We start from the raw sequence: 18576 nt of genomic DNA, 5'->3' as shown, positions 1-18576 counted from the left end.
CAGACCCCACAGCCAGGTCTGTGCATGCTGCCCTGCTCCGCCCATGTGGGGACCACCTCTCTTTCTTGAGGAATCAGCTGGCGATCATCTCCTTGTGGAAGGCTGCCCTGACTTCCAACCCTCTCCGGCAAAGGCAGAAGCCGTCCTCGGTACTTCCCCCAAAACTCAGGCCAAGTATGAAGATGGCGCAGATGCTAACTGTGCATGGGATGCCATGGGCAGGGTCCCCAGATGCTCTGCACATGGCCCGGGACACCGCCTGAACACAGCAAGTGCTGAAGAAATAAAACGGATGTGCGCTGACCTCTGATAGGGCCTCCTTCACCATCCACATCTGTCTCCCCCTCTGGACAGTAAAATCCACAAGACGGGGAGGGCTTGTCTCACTCATCTTCAAACTCCCAGGGTCACCCTGGCACGTAAAGGGGACTCAAATGTCTTCTGAAGGAAGCAGCTGGTTAGCTGCCGAGTTAAAGGGTCTCTGGAATTCAGAGCTCTGCGTAGGAGTCCAGCACACTTTAATATGAAGGACTCCAACCACGGCAGAAGTGGCCGTGGAACCAGTGCTAACCAATTCAGGGTTTGTTCACTGTTTCAGTTCATTATCACAACTCACTCTAACAGCAACGGCGCACAGATCCTCAGACATCTACAGAGTGGGACAATAGCGCCGAGTCACGTGAACATCCCGTTGCAGACGGGGAGACACTGGTCAGACAAGGACCCAGGGAGAGCGCAGACCTCGCGTTAAATTGGTTCCGTGTAAACAGCACTCCCTGCCAGGCTCTTTCCTATCTGTACAGCTTCTACAAATTCAACTCTCGCACCTGACACCAAGAATAGTGTATACCCCCATGTGAACGCCCCACTTACCTCCGAAAATGACCCGGCATGGCCCAGTACAAACCATTTCAACATAAGGGAACTGGAGGGCATGTGGGGCTTTCTCGAGTCCCTGCTGCCTCCTGATGGGAAGGTCCAATGCTTCACAGCCCTAGTGAAGAGCGGGTCTCTTCGGCCCCCTCAGAATCAAGAAAACCCATGTTCACTTTCTCAAGACCACACACAACCGAGTCACAAAGCAGGGCGGAACCTCGACTCTCTGGGTTCAGGTCATGTCGAGTTTACGACCTGCTGCTGTGAACACTGCAGGAAATGATGAGCCTGATTCCGGCTTTGACCTCGAGCTCATCAGCATTAACTAATTTCACTTTCCAGGGGACCAACTTCAAAGGTCTGCAAAGTCAGAGAAGAGAGAGGAGATGGAACACACCCTCACCCCAGACCTGTTGCAAGCACACACTTCTCAGATGCGTCCCAAGGTGCACAGCGTGTCCAATGCCTGCTCATGTTCACCGACCTATAGGTCTTCTATGTGGCATCAGCCTCCTGGGCACTGCGGACACGAAGTATAATGGCAAGTCCCCTCTGCAGCAAAGCTGAGGCGCAGGGACCCAACGGAATAGAACTGATCTTTTTCTGACAGTCTCAAAACAGAAGAAAATACTGTACAGCCAACCTCCCCTCACACAGGTTTATTTACCTGTGACTCACAGGCCATGACAGACAACTTCAGGTTCTCACGGATTCCTATTCTCCCCATCCAGGAAGCCTTTGTTTTTCATATTGTACGAACTTGCCATTTTGTAGGCCAAAAACAGCAACTATTGGCAGTTTGCTACGGTTCAACCGAATAAAATATGATCATGACCTTTTGTGAAACCATGAAGAAAAGGTGGATATCTCAGTATGTGTTTCCAGACTGGCTTTGTTCCTGAAGCACCAACTCTTTTCACTCAGGATTTTAGACACTGAAGAATAAACATCAATATCCCACCAAGGAAACCAAAAGAATGAAATAATTTTGCATCCACCTTGGAGCCTTTTTAGGACAAGGCAGGACACAAACTTTTAAAAAGCTGCAGTTGTCCCTCTGTATACACAGGGACATGGATTCCAGAACACTCCCCGAGTTTACCCAAATCTACGTATCTACAGGATCCCACGGCCACCCCATGGAACCGCATGTAGGAAACGTCGGCCCTCCACAAAGCCACGTTTTCTCAATAAGGGTTAGGTTGGAAAAAAAATTAACAGAAGTGATCCTTCGAAGCTCAAAACCCATGTCGTTCAGGGTCAGCTGCATTTACTACTTGTGTCATATCTGAGGCCTGAAAGCCATCATTCTCGATACCTTAACATGACGGTTAACAAACTAACTGTTCATTCTGATTAGGAAGAGGAAGAAGCTTATTTTTACAAGCTGACAATGACAGTGGACGCTGCTACGGTGAATGGAGAACAGACCTAAGCAAGCACCAAGGCTGGGGTGACTGCCTGTGCTCAGACCCACTAAGGCCTGTTCCTCCATATCCCTCTGCTGAAAGGAATAACTCCTTCTCCCCCACGATGAAAGGGCTTTTTAAAAATATTCACACGAGAAGTGCTATGAAAAGCTGAAAGGTCACAGATAATATTTTAAAAAATAAACATTGATGTAAACATTTAACAAGCCCATTATGATTAAAAAAAACAAAAACAAAAACGGTATTAAGTTGCTGGGTGCAGCGGCTCATGGCCATAATCCCAGCACTTTGGGTGGCCGAGGTGGGTGCATCATCTGAGGTCAAGAGTTTAAGACCAGCCTCGTCATCATGGTGAAACCCCGTCTCTAATGAAAATACTAAAATTAGCCAGGCATGGTGGCAGACGCCTGTAACCCCAGCTTCTTGGGAGGCTGAGGGAGGAGAATCACTTGAACCCAGAAGGGAGAGGTTGCAATGAGCCGAGATCATACCATTGCACTTCAGCCTGGGCGTTGAGTGTGAAACTCCGTCTCAAAAAGAAAAAAAAGTGTAAAGTTTTCCTTCCAATGAACCTGTCATTCAGCCACCGAGGTATCCTATAGCTACTTATTCAGCCATGAGATACACCACAGGAGATATAGGCGAACAGGACACAGTTCCTCCCTGAAAGAAGGCTGCACCCCAACAGAAGGCAGGCACACACTGCGAATGGAATTGGCGTAGGGAACACAGATGCTGCTGCAGGTGGAACTGGCTGCACAGAGCACCCGCTCAAGTGTCTGAGAAATAAGGACCCGTTGGTGGCATCACCTTCCACACCTGAGCTGGGGCGGTGGGGAGCCTGTCACCACCACCACCCGGGGCAAAGACCCCCAGAACCGCACGAGCTTACAAACTCACCGAGGCGATGACCGAGCAATGCGCGTGGAGTGATGCGAACACGCAGACGTCAGGGCCACGCGCGGCGTTGGTTTTGTGCCTCGACCTGAGCGTGCCTTGGGTTCCCAGATGGCTGGTTCTGCATTATTTCTGTGTGAGATGCATGTTTGCCTCTGGACTGAGTGGAGACCCATCCTCGCCGGTGTTGGGGGCACCACCCTATCCACCCAGGGCTCGAGTAAAACAGCAAGGCGGGGAAGACTGGGCTCACTCCACCTGTCTGGCTGATGGGCCAGTGACATCCGTCTTCTGCCACTCGTGCTCCTGGGTCTCAGCTCCTCAGACCCGGGTGGGATCTGCACCCTCTGCTCCTCAAGTCTTCAAGCCACACCCTCCCAGGACTCTAGCTTGCAGGCTGTGGGTCCTGGGACTTCTTGGACTCCGTAGCCCCTGCAGCAAGCCTTCCCCTGGAGACACACGCACACGTGGCTGGCTGGCTGTCTCTCTGGAGAGCCCTGACTAAAAGCTGCCCCTAAAACAAGTGGTCTTCAGAATTTCTTTCTAGCCCTAAGATCCCAGCGCCCCTCCTACAATTCTAAACGGAAAGATGAACGGAGACCAGTGGACAGAGGTGTGTGCCGAGGACAGCGGCGCTGGGCAGGAGGGCACTAACGCTCTCACTAAGCAAAGAATCAATGTTGCTTTCCACAAAAATGAGATCAGTAAAGATTTCTTCAAACAGAAATGAGTTTGTTTCATGATTTGCTCTTAATACATAAGAAATCATAAAAGTAGGCCTATTAGCAATTACGTAAGTCTTTAGAGGCCCTTGAACTACTTCTGTCCCTTTGTGTTTTTATACAAAATAAGCCTGAGGTTAAAGAGAATAACGTCACTGGCCACAGCTGGGGCCACGCGAGGACACAGCTTATACCCATGAGGTCCCTGGGTGCCCCGAGTCCTTCCCTTGCTATTTATGGAATTATGGGAGAAACCAGGAGGGTCTGAGCATGGACCTGGCCATGCCCCCAGGGGCCAAGGAAAGCATCCATCTGTCCAGTCTTCCCTCCAACCCCGCAGTTCCCTCCTACCCAGACTCTTGGGCTGACACGGCTCATGCACTCAGCAGCGCATTCATTCAGTGTTTAGCTTTGCATCACAAGGGCCTCCTCTGACCACCCCTGGACCTGCAGTCAGCACTAGTCTGCAGGACACGCATGGACAAGGTTGATGGATCACGGCCTCCAACGAGGAAGGTGCCAGGCAAGGAGTCGGAGACGCCAGGGATGGGGCAGCACTCACCCGGGGAGGCGAAGGCCGGCAGCGGCCACCACTGAGGACCTCCCTTCCCACCCTGAGGGCAGCTCAGCCAGGGAGGCTAAGGCCTGCTGGCACCGGCCACCACAGAGGACCTCCCTTCCCACCCTGAAGGCAGCTCACCCAGGGAGGTGAAGGCCAGCACCGGCCACCACTGAGGACCCTTCCCACCCCGAAGGCGGCTGTGATCACGTTTCCCATCGCACTAAGAGACCCCTGTATTGAGCACAAACCGTTTCAACCTTCGAATCAATAAAGAATCACAACACGGACATTCCCTCAATCCAAATGGCCAACCCACAAAACAGACACGCAATCATACACATTTCCTGTGGGTAAGTCAGTCAGTACCTGGGGCCTCGCGCCAGGGGTGGGGGAGCATCATGGGGAGACGCCCTAGCCCCAGCCTGGCTCCTCCCCCCTACAACTCCTTTTCCCTCTGCCCCCGCCCCTCCCCACCCCCCTCCTAGCTTCAGAGGCTCCTTCCTCAAATTCTTTCCCCTTGATGAAGTCATTCATTCCCAAACTGCAAAGCAAAGGCACGGGGGCTCAAGAGAAAGCCCACACCATGGCCCGTATTTTAGATTCTCATAAGTTTGAGAATAACCAAGCAAGAATCTTTGGCATCTGAATGTGGTCTGAAGGCATCTCAGCACAATGCCCGGCACTGGCCCGGAGTGGATCATGGGTGTCTCGGACGTCTTCGTAACTCTACACCAATTATTTTGAAACATCACTAGCAGAATAGAACCATGTGAATAGTTACTTCTCTATTAAAAGTAACAAAAGACTCCAAGCTGCCCTCAGGGAACATCCTTCCCACGAGGAGTTTCTGCATCCAGCCTTTCAGGCACAGGCCTGGCCCCCGGGCCCAACTCCCTCATCCCTTCGTCATAAAGTAGCAAAGACAGCGGGGAATAAAGCAAGTGAAGGAGTCGGTCCCACACAAAACGAGCTCCAGAAGCCACAGCCACTCTCCCAGTGTGGGAGCCAAGTCCAGACACCTGGAAACCCCAGCGTTCCCAGGGAGGAAGGCAGAACAATGCCATTTCCCCCTAGTTTAGGGAGACAGCACCCCACGTCCTCTGGCCTTAATACAAGAGAGACTTCACATAAATGATTAGAATGAATCCACCACACACAGAAAGTGGGCTAAGGGCTAAGACACCCATGTACATGCCCAGCAAAAACACATTAAAGGAACACACAGATAAGCAAAGTTCTCCTGTTATCCATGAAATATTCAGAAACAAATCCAGCAAGCAATCTCTTTGCAATCAAAAGAGCAATTCAGAGGTGCAGATTAAAAATCAAGATACAACTGAACCCTTAATACACCAAGAACCAAGCTCCACGGAAGTGAAATCACATCACCACCTCCCAGCTGAAGGAAGCAGCCCTGGCCACTGGCCAGCTGTTCACTCGTGGGTCAGTGAACGAAAGGCAATGCTGTCCAGGACAACGAGGAGATGTTAACCTGAAAAGGGCAAAATTGCAGAGGCCGGAGGGACTTTCCAGGTAACCCGGCCCCCTCAGTGGACAGAGGACCCCCGTGGGGCCACAGAGCCCAGAGCTCCAGTGTGTAAGGGGCAAGCACTCAACTGTAACCCTGATGATGTCCGAACGCCTTCTGCGTCTCTGCCCCATTAACAGGGAATCCGTGAATGCTAAGGAAATCTAATCCATTTCACAATACATTTAGATTTTTAGCAAATTAAAGATAAACAGTGAGAAACTTTGGGAATTAACCAAAATATAGTTCACTGAATGCCCAAACTCAAAGTTAGTCTCCAAGAGGTGATAAGCTGTGTGTGGTGGTTCATGCCTGTAAATCCCAGCAGTTGGAGAGGTTGAGGCAGGAGAATCACTTGAGCCTGGGGTTGAAGGATGGGGTTGCAGTGAGCTGTCATTGCACTACTGCACCCAGCCTGGGAAACAGAGTGAGACTGTCCAAAAAAAAAAAAAAAAAAAAAAAAATTTAAAGGAGTTCAAACGAATTTGCCCATACCCTTTAAATTTTCACTTGGATACATGGGGTGATCTAGTTCCTTTTTCCCTTGCAATACATGAATAATCTAACAAATAATTAAATATAATCTAACCATTAAATGGAAAAATTTATTTTCCCATTTCATTCTTCCCTATTTCAGGGAAAAACTTAAAATTATTCCCTCTTTCAGGGAAAAGCTAAAAATCATTTTAAACCTTCCTTCCACAAAACAGTATATTCAGTCATCTCTATCTGCTTTATAATGTGGAATTCTGCTTCACATGTCTACAATACAGTTTTTGTTAAACAGCGTTTATGTAGACAGGCAAGAGAGAAATACTTGGTCTATGTAGAAGCAGCAGAAGACACGTTATAACAGAAAAGGGAGAAGATACCACCGTGTGGATCATCCGGAAATTCTGTCCTCATCTTGTCCACACACACAGAAAACACCCAAGCACGTGCCTAGTGTCCAACAGGAGCACAGAAAGGACAGGGATCGCTCCAGTTGTTTCATGACCAGCCCCACTTGTCACTGCCACATAACAAAATCCGCGTGGCAACTTCAGCACGTTTCCTTCACGATTCCACGGAAATCAGGCTGAAGAACTGAGAGATGTTTTGCCCACCTTTAAAACCCAAGTGTGGGACTCAGAAATAAATCCATTATGGGTTCACTTAACTTTTCCAAATTTTTACTTGGGGAAACATATAAAGTTCTTGTCAGTTACATTAAGTTTTTCAATAATTTTTAAATGCAAAGGTCGGGCAAGACTTGTAAAGAAGTACACACATATGGCCCGGGGCAGTGGCTCACACCTGTAATCCCAGCACTTTGAGAGGACGAGGCGGGCGGATCACGAGGTCAGGAGATCGAGACCATCCTGGCTAACACAGTGAAATCCCGTCTCTACTAAAAGTACAAAAAATTAGCCAGGCATAGTGGCGGGCGCCTGTAGTCCCAGCTACCCGGGAGGGAGGCTGAGGCAGGAGAATGGTGTGAACCCGGGAGGCGGAGCTTGCAGTGAGCTGAGATCACACCACTGCACTCCAGCCTGGGCGACAGAGGGAGACTGTCTTAAAAAAAAAAAAAAAAAAAAAAAAAAGAGGTACACACACACATGCCAATTTCTTCTCTCAAAGAGATGGGCCCTTTTATAAGATTCCAGATGTAAATGTGGTTGTCACCCTTCTTTTGAGAGGATGGGCTATTTTAAGCATGAACAGACTTTTCCTCCATGCTCCCAGGATGCACCATGGGGGACAGTACTGCCGCCGCCTCCCCAGTCTCTGCTCAGGGCGGGGCAAGGGGAGCTCATCTGTCTCCCATGTACACCGTCTACAGGGCCAGGTGCTCAGGAGGGAGCTTCCAGGACTCGCTGTAGGCATTCGTCAGCAGGGCAGGCAGTGCCTCGTGCTGATGGGCATCCAGCAGTAAGGGGGTCTTGCACTTCACTACCTAGGCCCAGCCCCAGAGGGGAAAGAGACACCTGTATCGTAATTAATGTGTAGTTATAGACACACAGAGACTCTGCAGTGCATGGCGCAGAACTAGAAGGAATCGTGGAAATAAGAGGAAAGACATTTGGTTACGACTGGCAGAGCCACCTCAAGCCTCGGCACTTCCTGCCGGAGCCCTCACTGACCAGACTCCTCCGGGGTCACTGCCGCTGCCTTGCCCAGCTCATGACAGGGCAGACGGTGACAGAGCCTCAGAACAAACTCCCACTACATCCTCACCAGCCCAGGGGGATGAGCTGCTCATGAGTGTCCCAAAGCCTGAATGCGGGAACCCAGAGGTGACTGAGCAGAAAGGGGGACAGCCACAATGGCCACGGGTGTGCAGATATTGCTGGGCACCCCAGCAGCCCTTTCCACCTTAAAGAGGACAGCCACAGATGTGCGGATGCTCCCGCGTGACCCAGCCATCCTTTCCACCTTAAAGGGGAATGGTCACGGGTGTGCGGATATTCCCGGATGCCCCAGAGCCCCTTTCACCTTAAGGAGATGTTCACAGTCTCATTTCAGTCTCCAAACTATTCAGTGAGGTGGGAGGAGTATCACTGTGGACCAACACTGATGGGCACCAAGTAAGGGCAATTTTACAACCACGTCTCGACCATGAGACAATCAGGTCTTTGGTCATCTTGGTCAAAGCTTTTTCTGTAACAAAGTCGGATAATTAAGTTGAACTTTGGATTTCCAAAGCTTCTTACAGAAACCACATCTTCCTAGGTGTGGCTCCATGGTGTCACGTTCACACATCTGTAGGCAGGCTTGTCAAGACTCACGGCACGTTACACGTTCACCTGAGAAGGCTGCTCAATCGTTGATGGCTCTGGCGTGCTCTGAAATGAATTTGCCACTTCAGCCTACACTCTACTCCCTTGTTTGGTTCAAGAAAACCAAAAGGCAGAATTTGTTTTGGCCAATCGCCTGCTGCACCCAACTGCAGAGGTTTTAACTATACTACTTTCATTGCATCATAGAAAGCAGAGTCATATAGATCAACTTATTACCACTCCCAAAGGTTTAGTAAATCTCCAGATAATCAGGCAAACATTTTAAGAAGCTACATTAAGGTTTACAATACCCAAAATTTAAAACTCTATCCATGCTTCAAAAAACCACCATTCCCATTTTAGAAGGCCAAATGCATAGGAGAAAGAAAGAAACGTGCCGAGTGCATTTTTTTGGTAATCTTACGGAGAAACTGCCACTTTAAAAACGGCTCTAGTTCCTGGTTCCAGATGTGTGCTGGGCTGCCTCACTCAATTTCAACTCCACCTGAAGCTGGGACACTAGAAATCCATTCCCAGACTGCAGGGCATGAGAATTCCCACTTCTGGAAACAGCCTGGAATGCAGACTTGTAGCAGAGAATTCTTTCCTGCCCACCCTAACCGTCCTCTGTGGAAGGCAACAGTCAAAGACAAGTCCACCCCCCTAGGCGCAACCACACCACGAAGAACCATTTCAAGGTGGGAGATGCCCACTGCTCCAACGGCAGGCCTGCTGGCATCTCAGAGCAGCCAGAACTGCTCCCTCCTTCACAGGGAAGGGGAAACAAGGCCAGGAGGAAGCGATTGGGGAAGCCAAGGGGTGGCTGATTGGGGATCAGAGGTTTCCTCAGAGGGGCCTCTGGCTCGGGTAAGGAGAGAAGAGGAGGAACCAAGATTTGGCTAACAAGTGTTTTGTTCTGATTCATCAGTGGGAACAGGCAGTTTAGCTAATCACTTATAAGACAGAGAAGGGGGATTTGAAGGCCTGTGTCTCGCCCTGTCCTCGGTAAATGGTCATCTGAAAGTCAGCCTAAGCCACATGGGAAGGGGCTTCTTGCAGTAAACAAAGTGGGGGCGCAGTTGTGGGGAGGGGGAATGTCTTAACCATCAGTTTTACAGGATCACAAGGCTCAGGCAATGTTCAGTATTGTCACACACCAAGGTTTTAACAGTCTGAAGAAAACTACAGTCCTAAGGTGTCAGTTCTCAAAGCCCTTAGGTTCCTCCTGCTAAAACTCCCAGAGAGTCTCCACTTCTTGCATCGAACCCCAACTTGCACAGGCACCTGCATCTTCCTCCTGCAGCAAATGCAGATGAGAAGCTGTGGCTCTGATGCAGTAGTGATTGGAAACTAAGAGGTGGGGAGGGTCTTTGGGAGGCCCCGCTCTCAGAACTGGGGTTGGTGTCCTTGTTGGGAGGCCTGAAGGAGCCCTCCTGCTCCTCCACCACATGAGGCCCGAGGAGACACCTGCTGCCACGCGAGACCCGGCGAGATGCTGCCATCTGTGAGCCACAGGTCCTGGGGCAGCAGATCTGCAAGTGCCTTGACCTTGGATCTCCCAGCCTCCAGAACTGTGAGCAATAAATGTCTGTTTACAAATCACCCAATCGACAGCAGCCAGACAGAGAGACAGTCATGTTACAACATGAATCACATTCTCAGTGGGCCAGAGGCCTCCCCGTGAGCCACCACCGTAAAGCAAGAACTCCCTGGAGGATGGAAAGGGGTTCCCAAAGAATTCTACCCAGCATCAGGGCATCTATCCTTTCTTGCAGGAAGATAACTGAGCCATGGCAGGAAACTACGGGGTGGGTGGGTTTGGACAGTAACATGTCACCTGCTCATCTAAGCCTCAGTCTCTCACCTGTCAACACGACAGCGGGGGTAGCACCCCTCACCTGAGCTGTTGGGGGAGGTAAGAGTGCTGGGTGATTAACAATTGTTAGCTCCGCAGAAATTAGGCAAAGAATCCACCGCTAAGTCTTATAAAACCAAACCAGCCCAGAATTCCACATCACTACTAATTTGCATGGGAAAATGCTGGATTCTCATAAGTTCTGGCATGTCATTTGTATTAATAAAGTTTGCAGAGTTTTCATATACTAAGTATATAAAACAGGAAAATAAATCATGCAATTTGGAGGCTGAGGCAGGAGAATCACTTGAGCACAGGCGGCGGAGGTTGCAGTGAGCTGAGACCGCGCCACTGTACTCCAGGCTGGGTGACAGAATGAGACTCCATCTCAAAAAAAAAAAAAAAAAAAAGAAAGATTTTGCTGCTTCATACTAGTAAAGTGGGCAGATTCTACATGCCAACTCTTATTCGAAGGTCACCTAACACTGACTCAGGAACTCTGTCTCTGATGTGCTTGAAGTTTTAATCCTAACAGTGTTAAAGACCACTCCCCCAGGAGCTCTGAACAAGTACTCCAGGTATACACTGAACAAGACCACACACTCTGACCGAAATCTAACTTCACAGACCCAAACTACAGAACCACAGAAGACACTGCTTCTCTCCACCTTTCTCTTCTGCCATCGTTTGTGTCCATTACTTTCTACAAACCATCTCATTAGAATTTAGGACACACAAAAGGCCGATACAACACGGTTACTTTTCAAAGGTTTGGAGGTGAAGAACAGATACAATGCATTAACTTCCTATTGCTGCTGCAACAAATTACCACAAATGCAAACCTCCTCTCAGCCCAGGAAGTCAGGAGTCCCAGGGCTGAAGTCAAGGGGTCAGGAGGTTGTGTTCCTGCCTGGAGTCTCCCAATTCATAGAGGCCACCATGCAGCTTGGCTCACAGCCCCACACCCCTCCGACCACTGCCCCGGCCTCAGCCCTGCACCCCCCTCTGGCCCCTGCCCCACCCTTGTCCCCATGCCCCTCCGGCCCCTGCCCCACCCCTGCCCTCAGCCCCACAGCCCTCTGGCCTCTATCTCATCCTCAGGTCTCCTCCTGAGGCAGACTCTCATACTCCCTCTCATCAAGGCACATGTGAGGACACTGGACCACTCCTGGACAACCCAGGGTCCTCCCCCATCTCACTGTCCATTACAGTCACATCTGCAAAGCCTCTTTTGCCATGTAAACTTCATTATACTAACATAATCATTTAATAAGTCCATTATAATGATGTAAAAATTGGCATTGTTTTCCTAATGAACAGATCAGTCACCCATATAACCTATAAAATATTTGACTATTAAATACACAGTACTGTAGGAGACAAAGAAGAGGAAGATGACTGGACCCTAGATAGAAGGATGATCATTCTGAACAGAATCAATGTAACTCGACATTTGAGTCAGAGAGGCCAAGCAGTAAGACTTTCAAAAAAGCAACCAGAAAGTATGTACCGTGCCTGTAGTTCACAGCTGAGCCTGGCCTCATGAGCACGAGCGTGCTGACACACACACCGGGCCCAAGTTTAAGATCTAATACAAGGAGCTTTCAACTGTAGTATTTAACTAGATCTTATTACAAAATAGCCTCTTGATTGCAGTTTTTAATCCAAAAAGTTCTCTGTGATTAAAGAAATTAATTTTCCCCTAAAAAGACATTTCTCTATCTATCATTCACATATAAACTAAACTGGTATAATAAAGAAAAAAGACAAGTGTTTGACTTAGGGGGTTTGCCTATGACTTGGATAAGCATGATTTTCTTCTGGCCAAGCAGGGAGCAGCTGGACCAGACTGGAGGGAAGGAAAAACAAATTTCCACTCTGACCTCAGTTGGGCACCAGAGTCTTCCCTGTCAGAATGTGGGTGTGGTGCTTCCACACACCAGCCTCTGACAAAACTCAGCACAAGGGTGTGGGAAAAGGCCGTCTACTTCGGAAAAATCTGTAAGGTGCAGACACATCAAAAGCTTCAGAAGACTGTAAAGTGCCAAGGAGACCACTGCACCCTTGGAGTTTACAGAAAATGGTCAGCAGCACACGTGCCTGAGGTCCAGGGTCAGCTCCCAGCTGCTGCGACGTCGTGAGCGCAGCCCTGGCTTCCCCTCTGATGCAGAGGGCTGGTCACTCCGCCAGCAGCATTCAGAGCTCAGAACATTCTAGATGAAAGCAACGTGTTCCTTTTAAAATGGGGAACTGGGGCAGCACAACTGAAGCTCTACGACTGTCTCAACTACTGGGTTTTGGGGTAGCATTAGGAAATCATGAGAATCCAAATCTCAATTTCAAACAGATTCCAGATTCACTGCAGGTTCCAGAATTTCCTGAAACATTCTTCCAATTTATCACTCAGGATTCCCTTGCCAAAGCTAATAAAGTCTAAATTCCTTATGGAAAAGCTACCAATAAGCACCACCACAAATAAGATCAAATGACGCCCGCCCTTCGCACCAAACATACAAACTGTTACTCACACAGGACTGTGCTGGAGGCAGCTCTCAGCTGACGCCGAATCCGTGAGACTTCATTATCCCCATTTTGGATGGAGTGTGAAGACTGTCAGTGAACCAGGGCCCCAGTGTAAAGCAGAGAACAGATCCTCTGACGCCTGCCTGAACATTTCCTTCCCACCTGTCTTGGATAGTGAACACCCTCAGAGCTACTGAGTCACCCGCATTTGCAGGTCATTTACCCAGCCACCAGGATAACATAATTATGCCATAAAAATGCCTTCTCATGGTTTTGTCATACTTAACAAGAACGCTCAGAAGGCTAGGTAAGCCCAAGAAAAGGGGAAGCATCCTCCAAACAGACAAAAACCAAGGAAAACTGTGCAGAGACTCTCAAGAGAGCAGAAACACAGCCCGCTGTAGCCTTTCAGGTCCTGCTGGCCACAGCCCAGCATTAGGTGGCACCATTTCCACAGATGCATTCTACTGGGCCCATTTGAAAGGTCCTGTGAGAGACACTCACCCCCACCTTCCAGCTCCTGCAAGACCCGCTGCAGCCCCACTCCACCCCGGGGCCGACTGTGCAAGTCTCCCTGGTGAGACCCCTCAGAGTCTGCCCAGCGTCTGAGACTGGGAGGCACCAAGGATCCAGAAACGCACAAACCCGTTCTCCTCAGTGCTGCTTTCTGGGTTCCAAATTGTCTTCAGGAGGAGTCCTGCACAAACCCCGGGCTGGGGAGCCAGCCACGGCCCAGCAGCACCCGGCTCATGCGCTCCACCCACCCCACAGACGACCACGGAGGCCCCAGCACGCTCTGTCCGCGGGGGCAAGACACCAGAAACAGCCACAGTTCAGGGTTCTGCCACCCGCCCCACTGCCCTAATTACCTGCTGTGATCTGAATTCTCATTGGTTGGGAAGGTGATCTTGCAGCTCCACTGCCGTAATTACCTACTGTGATCTGAAATCGCATTGGTTGGGAAGGGGATCTCACTGCTCAAGCTCTCCCTGCTGCCTCCTCGCAAACATAAAAAATCCAAAAACTGCTCTTAAAGAACGTTTACTATAACCTCAAAACAAGACCCATTCCGAGACCAGGGAAGATACACACGCACATCTGACATCTTGTGGGCGTCCAGTGATTGATCCCACGGCTTCCTTGTGGCCTGTGAAACGGGAGGCCTGTCACGGTGACTCAGGCTGGGGTCTGAATAGGGGTCTTCCAAGCAACTAGGCAACCAGGACACACACCCCAAAACCCAAGTCCCCGCACTCATATACCTGCCAGAAATGCTGCGTGGCCATCACACCAGTTGTGAACCAAGACCGATCTGTGTCCTGTGGCCCTCACAACGTCCGTACATTCCTGGGCCCTGCACAGGCCTGCAGGGCACCCTGCTCGCCTCCAGTGGGGCTCTTTCCTGCCAAGGGGATGGCCCTGAAGTCCGTTGAGATTTCCAAAGCTCTCCAAAGTCGTGCTTCCTCCCGCTTGTTCTGAAGGCCTAAAGCCCTGAAGACACCAGTGAGAACTGACCTAGCCTCTTAAGGCAGCTCAAACACCTAAACACAGGAACACTGGACCTCTCTGCCCTGGAGAGCAGCCGAAAACCCACTGGACTAAACAGAAGGCACAGACCTCACATCCACAAGCCAGTGGCGCCCACGTTTGCATTCCAGGAGCCACCCATGTGAGTCAGTCCCTCCAAGGCTTCCAAGTCCCACTTGATTGTTTTCATCGTATCTCGATAACATCAGAGACATTATATCTCATGGTATCTATGAGATCGTCTCTACTTTTATGAGCACATATGCTCCCTGACTTACCATGGGATGAAACTGTTCCAATAAACCCAGTGTAAGCTGAAAATATCCTAAATAGAAAGTGCATTTGACATAATAGTTTCAACTTACAACGGGTTCATCCAGAGGCAGCCCATCTCGGGTCGAACGACTCACTGAGTGTGACTAGTTCACACCATCACAAGGTTGAAAAAAAAAAAATCAATTCACAAATGTAACCATTGTGAGCCAGGGACCATCTGTATTGTGGCTCCTGTCTTCAGAGACAATAGAAACATCTTCTTAGACAAGAATCACAACTTATAATCCTCAAAATGTTAAACTACAATTAGTTTAACAATCTACAGGTTCAAGCAAACCCAAAGTAGGCCCACAAGGCCATTTGTGCCATTCACTAAGACACACGACTCTGTGATAACCCTCACCACAGCCCCTCAGTGTGGTTCCCAGAGGCGGCTGAGGCTTGTGGCTATGGACACTAACGAAACCAAAATCAGAGTACGCAAGTGCAGTCAAGTCATATGACTTCTCCACTTGAATATGCACAAATGTTCATCAGCAAATCTGATCTTTGGTTTACCTCTGTCCCATGACCTAAAAAGGAGTCCACCCCCCCCCCCCCACACACACACACACCCCACTTCAAAAGCATAATTGTTACTTGCATTCAATTCTGGGCATTTGGAATAGACCTAATGGGGGATTAAACCTCTCCTCCAACCCATTGCTTAGTCTTAGAGGATGAAGGATTTTGTATAACACAAGTCAATATATAAAAGATCTTGTATAGAAACATACTTTCAAGTGGTCCTCATTATACTGATTCAATATACAAAGGACCCAACATACAGCACAATGTCTATTAGAATGATTAATTTGTTCCCCTAAAAATCCTAATATCTACACAGAAAAAATAACCTATACACATTTTATCATTCTTTACCATATAGTCACACAAACAAAGGAGTATCACAAAAGCAAAAGAACACATTTGGTTTGACTCGCAGTTCTAAATATAATATAAAATTGCTAAAACCACCAAGACAAACATGACTATGAAATATTTAACGGTCTTCACCTAAATTCAAGTCACCATTCAACCACCAATACCTCTGCTCTGCCGAGAGGAACTTTCCAAAAGTAAATTCTGGAATTAACAGGACAAATTTTTCTGGTGATAGAAATTGGTTGAAGGCTGTTCCTTGGCTGTCAAACTTTTTCTCAATATTTTGTAAAATAAAAGCATCAAACAGATCTTTACATTAACTTACAATCTATCAAGCAATACTGGAGCAAGCTTTCAATAATAGCCACATTCTATCAGGGCTGACTAACATTAAATCAGCCTCAGTCTCATGTCTTGCAGCATCCACAGTTTGTCTTCTCAAAACCACTTAAGATTTCATAATTAACTCAAACTATGTAAGTAATCTCCTTCATCTTTGACATGAAGGGGTGATTTTCCCCCAAAATAGTACCTCTTTCCTTGACATGATTTAATCTGTGGTTAGAGTCTTTAACAGGATTTTTTTCCTTCTTAGAAAATCAAATATATATCTTTCCAATATGAAAAACACTGATAATGCTATAGCTTAACCAGGTCAAAAGCTTTCTTTTTTTTTTAAATTTAAAAAAAGAACCTAACTGCATCTTTGGACCTTATGTGAGGCAGTGTCCAGGGTCACTGGGACCCCTGCTTGGTCAGTGCAGTCAGGTACCAGTTAAAGACAGAAACCCAAGCATTCACTCAAAGCCCCTTCCCAGCGGTTCATCCTAGTGGAAGCCATGGGCACAAAGGAATGCGGCATTCCACGGAGGATTTTGGGGATAGGCTGCTTGAGAACATCAAAGTGGCTCACGTCCCCTGAGTATAAAGCCAGTGACTGCTCCCGGCTTCAATGCAGCACCATCCACAGCAGCCAAGGTCCGAAATCACCTGAGTGCCCATCAACAGGGGATGAAGGGAATGTGGCCTGAACATACACAGGAGCAATATTCCACCACACAGCGGAGAGCCCTGTCATCCGCGACAGCATGGATGGAGCTGGAGGACATTACGTTAAGCAAATGAGCCAGGCAAAGAAACGGCGCATGTTCTCACTCATAAGCAGGAGCTGAGAGCAGATCTCATGGAGGCCAAGAGTAGGTGGCCAACAGGGCCCAGCAGAGCCCAATCATAAGCAGGATGGGCAGAGGCTGGTAACAGGCACAAACACACAGCCTAACGGGAGCACAAGACCTACTATTGATAAATCAGCAGGGGGATGGCAGTGGGTCATCTACTGTGTATTTCAAAACAGCTAGGAGAGAATAACTTGAACATTACCAGCACAAGGAAAAGAAAGTATTTCAAGCGAAAGACATCCCAAGTACCCAGATTTGATCAATATAGGGATGAATCAAGATATCACATGCACTCTGAAAATATGTACATATATTATGTATCAACAAAAACCAAAACAAGTGACAGAAGCATTTGCCAAGCACATGCAGAAGAATGGGAAGCCTGACATGGTGTGGCTGTGTGTCCCCACCCAAACCTCATGCTGAACTGTAACTCTGTGTTGGAAGTGGGCCCTGATGGGAGGTGATTGATTCATGGGGGTGGTTTCTACTGGTTTAGCACAATCCTCCACGTGCTGTCCTCATGATAGGTCTCCTGAGATCTAGTTGTTTGGAGGTGCATGGCACCTTCCCCTTCACTCTCTCCCCTTCCAGCCATGTGAAGACATACCTGCCTCCCCTTCACCTTCCACCCTGATTGTCAGTTTCCCCAGATGTAGAAGCCTGTCCAGCCCACAGAACTGTATGCCGATTAAACCTTATTTTCCTTATTACCCAGCCTCAAGTAGCTCTTAATAGCAGTTGAAGAACAGTACAGTCCTCAGGACCAGCGATGTTTTCCTTCTACCCAGCGGCCAACAATGTCCCACACCCTAGCTGGTTTTCCGAAGCCTTTTCCAGAATGCTGAGGCTGTTTTGGGGATACTAACTTTTCCCATCTCTGGCAAACCAGATGGGGCATCCTATTTGCCTCTTACCACCTTTCTCAGAGAGATCCCACCTCTGAAACAGCCTCCGCCAGGGGCCTCTTTTTGTAGCAGCAAATCTGAGTATTCCTTGCACTTCCCTTCTTCTAAATAAGTCAACATCTTAAGCTTGTTTTTCCATCTTCCCAGTTCATTGAAAAAAATCTCTTATGCTTTCTATTTTCCTAAGACACACACACACACAGAAGAGAAGAACCATGAGGACAGGGGCTCTTGTTTTCCCAGATCTGAGCCTGGCCCTCAAACACTAGTCGAATTCATACTAGCACGATATCCAGAGGCAGAAATGCAAATATCCCCCACGACCTCAAATACCCTAAGGATCTAACAGGCCGAATGGCCCATGTAACTATGGTTTGTTTTGGGCCACTCCACTGGTGTCCAAATCCGTGTCCAAGTGAGCTCTTTAATTTTGGGACTTTTCAGACAGCTGGGTTTTTTTTTTGTTGTTGTTCTGTTTTGTTTTTATTAAAAGGATCTGTTACAGTTACAATTAAGAATATCCCAGGCCGAGTGTGGTGGCTCTTGCCTGTAATCCCAGCACTTTGGGAGGCCAAGGTGAGCGAATCACCTGAGGTCAGGAGTTCAAGACC

At 48.5% G+C, this 18576-nt stretch overlaps 1 long non-coding RNA gene across 1 annotated transcript in view; it reads right to left on the bottom strand.

Moving 5' to 3' along the window:
• The window catches only part of LOC144332775 (uncharacterized), a 70904-nt gene extending 57599 nt beyond the window's left edge, over positions 1–13305 (bottom strand). Inside the window, exon 1 of the long non-coding RNA XR_013400878.1 lies at positions 13158–13305. This is a non-coding gene — a long non-coding RNA (uncharacterized LOC144332775). The remainder of the gene's footprint in view (positions 1–13157) is intronic.
• Positions 13306–18576: the final 5271 nt, after the last annotated feature.

Source organism: Macaca mulatta, chromosome 11 (assembly GCF_049350105.2).
Source record: "Macaca mulatta isolate MMU2019108-1 chromosome 11, T2T-MMU8v2.0, whole genome shotgun sequence".
In the NCBI taxonomy this organism is placed as follows: domain Eukaryota; kingdom Metazoa; phylum Chordata; class Mammalia; order Primates; family Cercopithecidae; genus Macaca; species Macaca mulatta.
The sequence above is the reverse complement of the archived record's forward strand: the minus strand, read 5'-3'. Positions and strand labels throughout refer to the sequence as shown.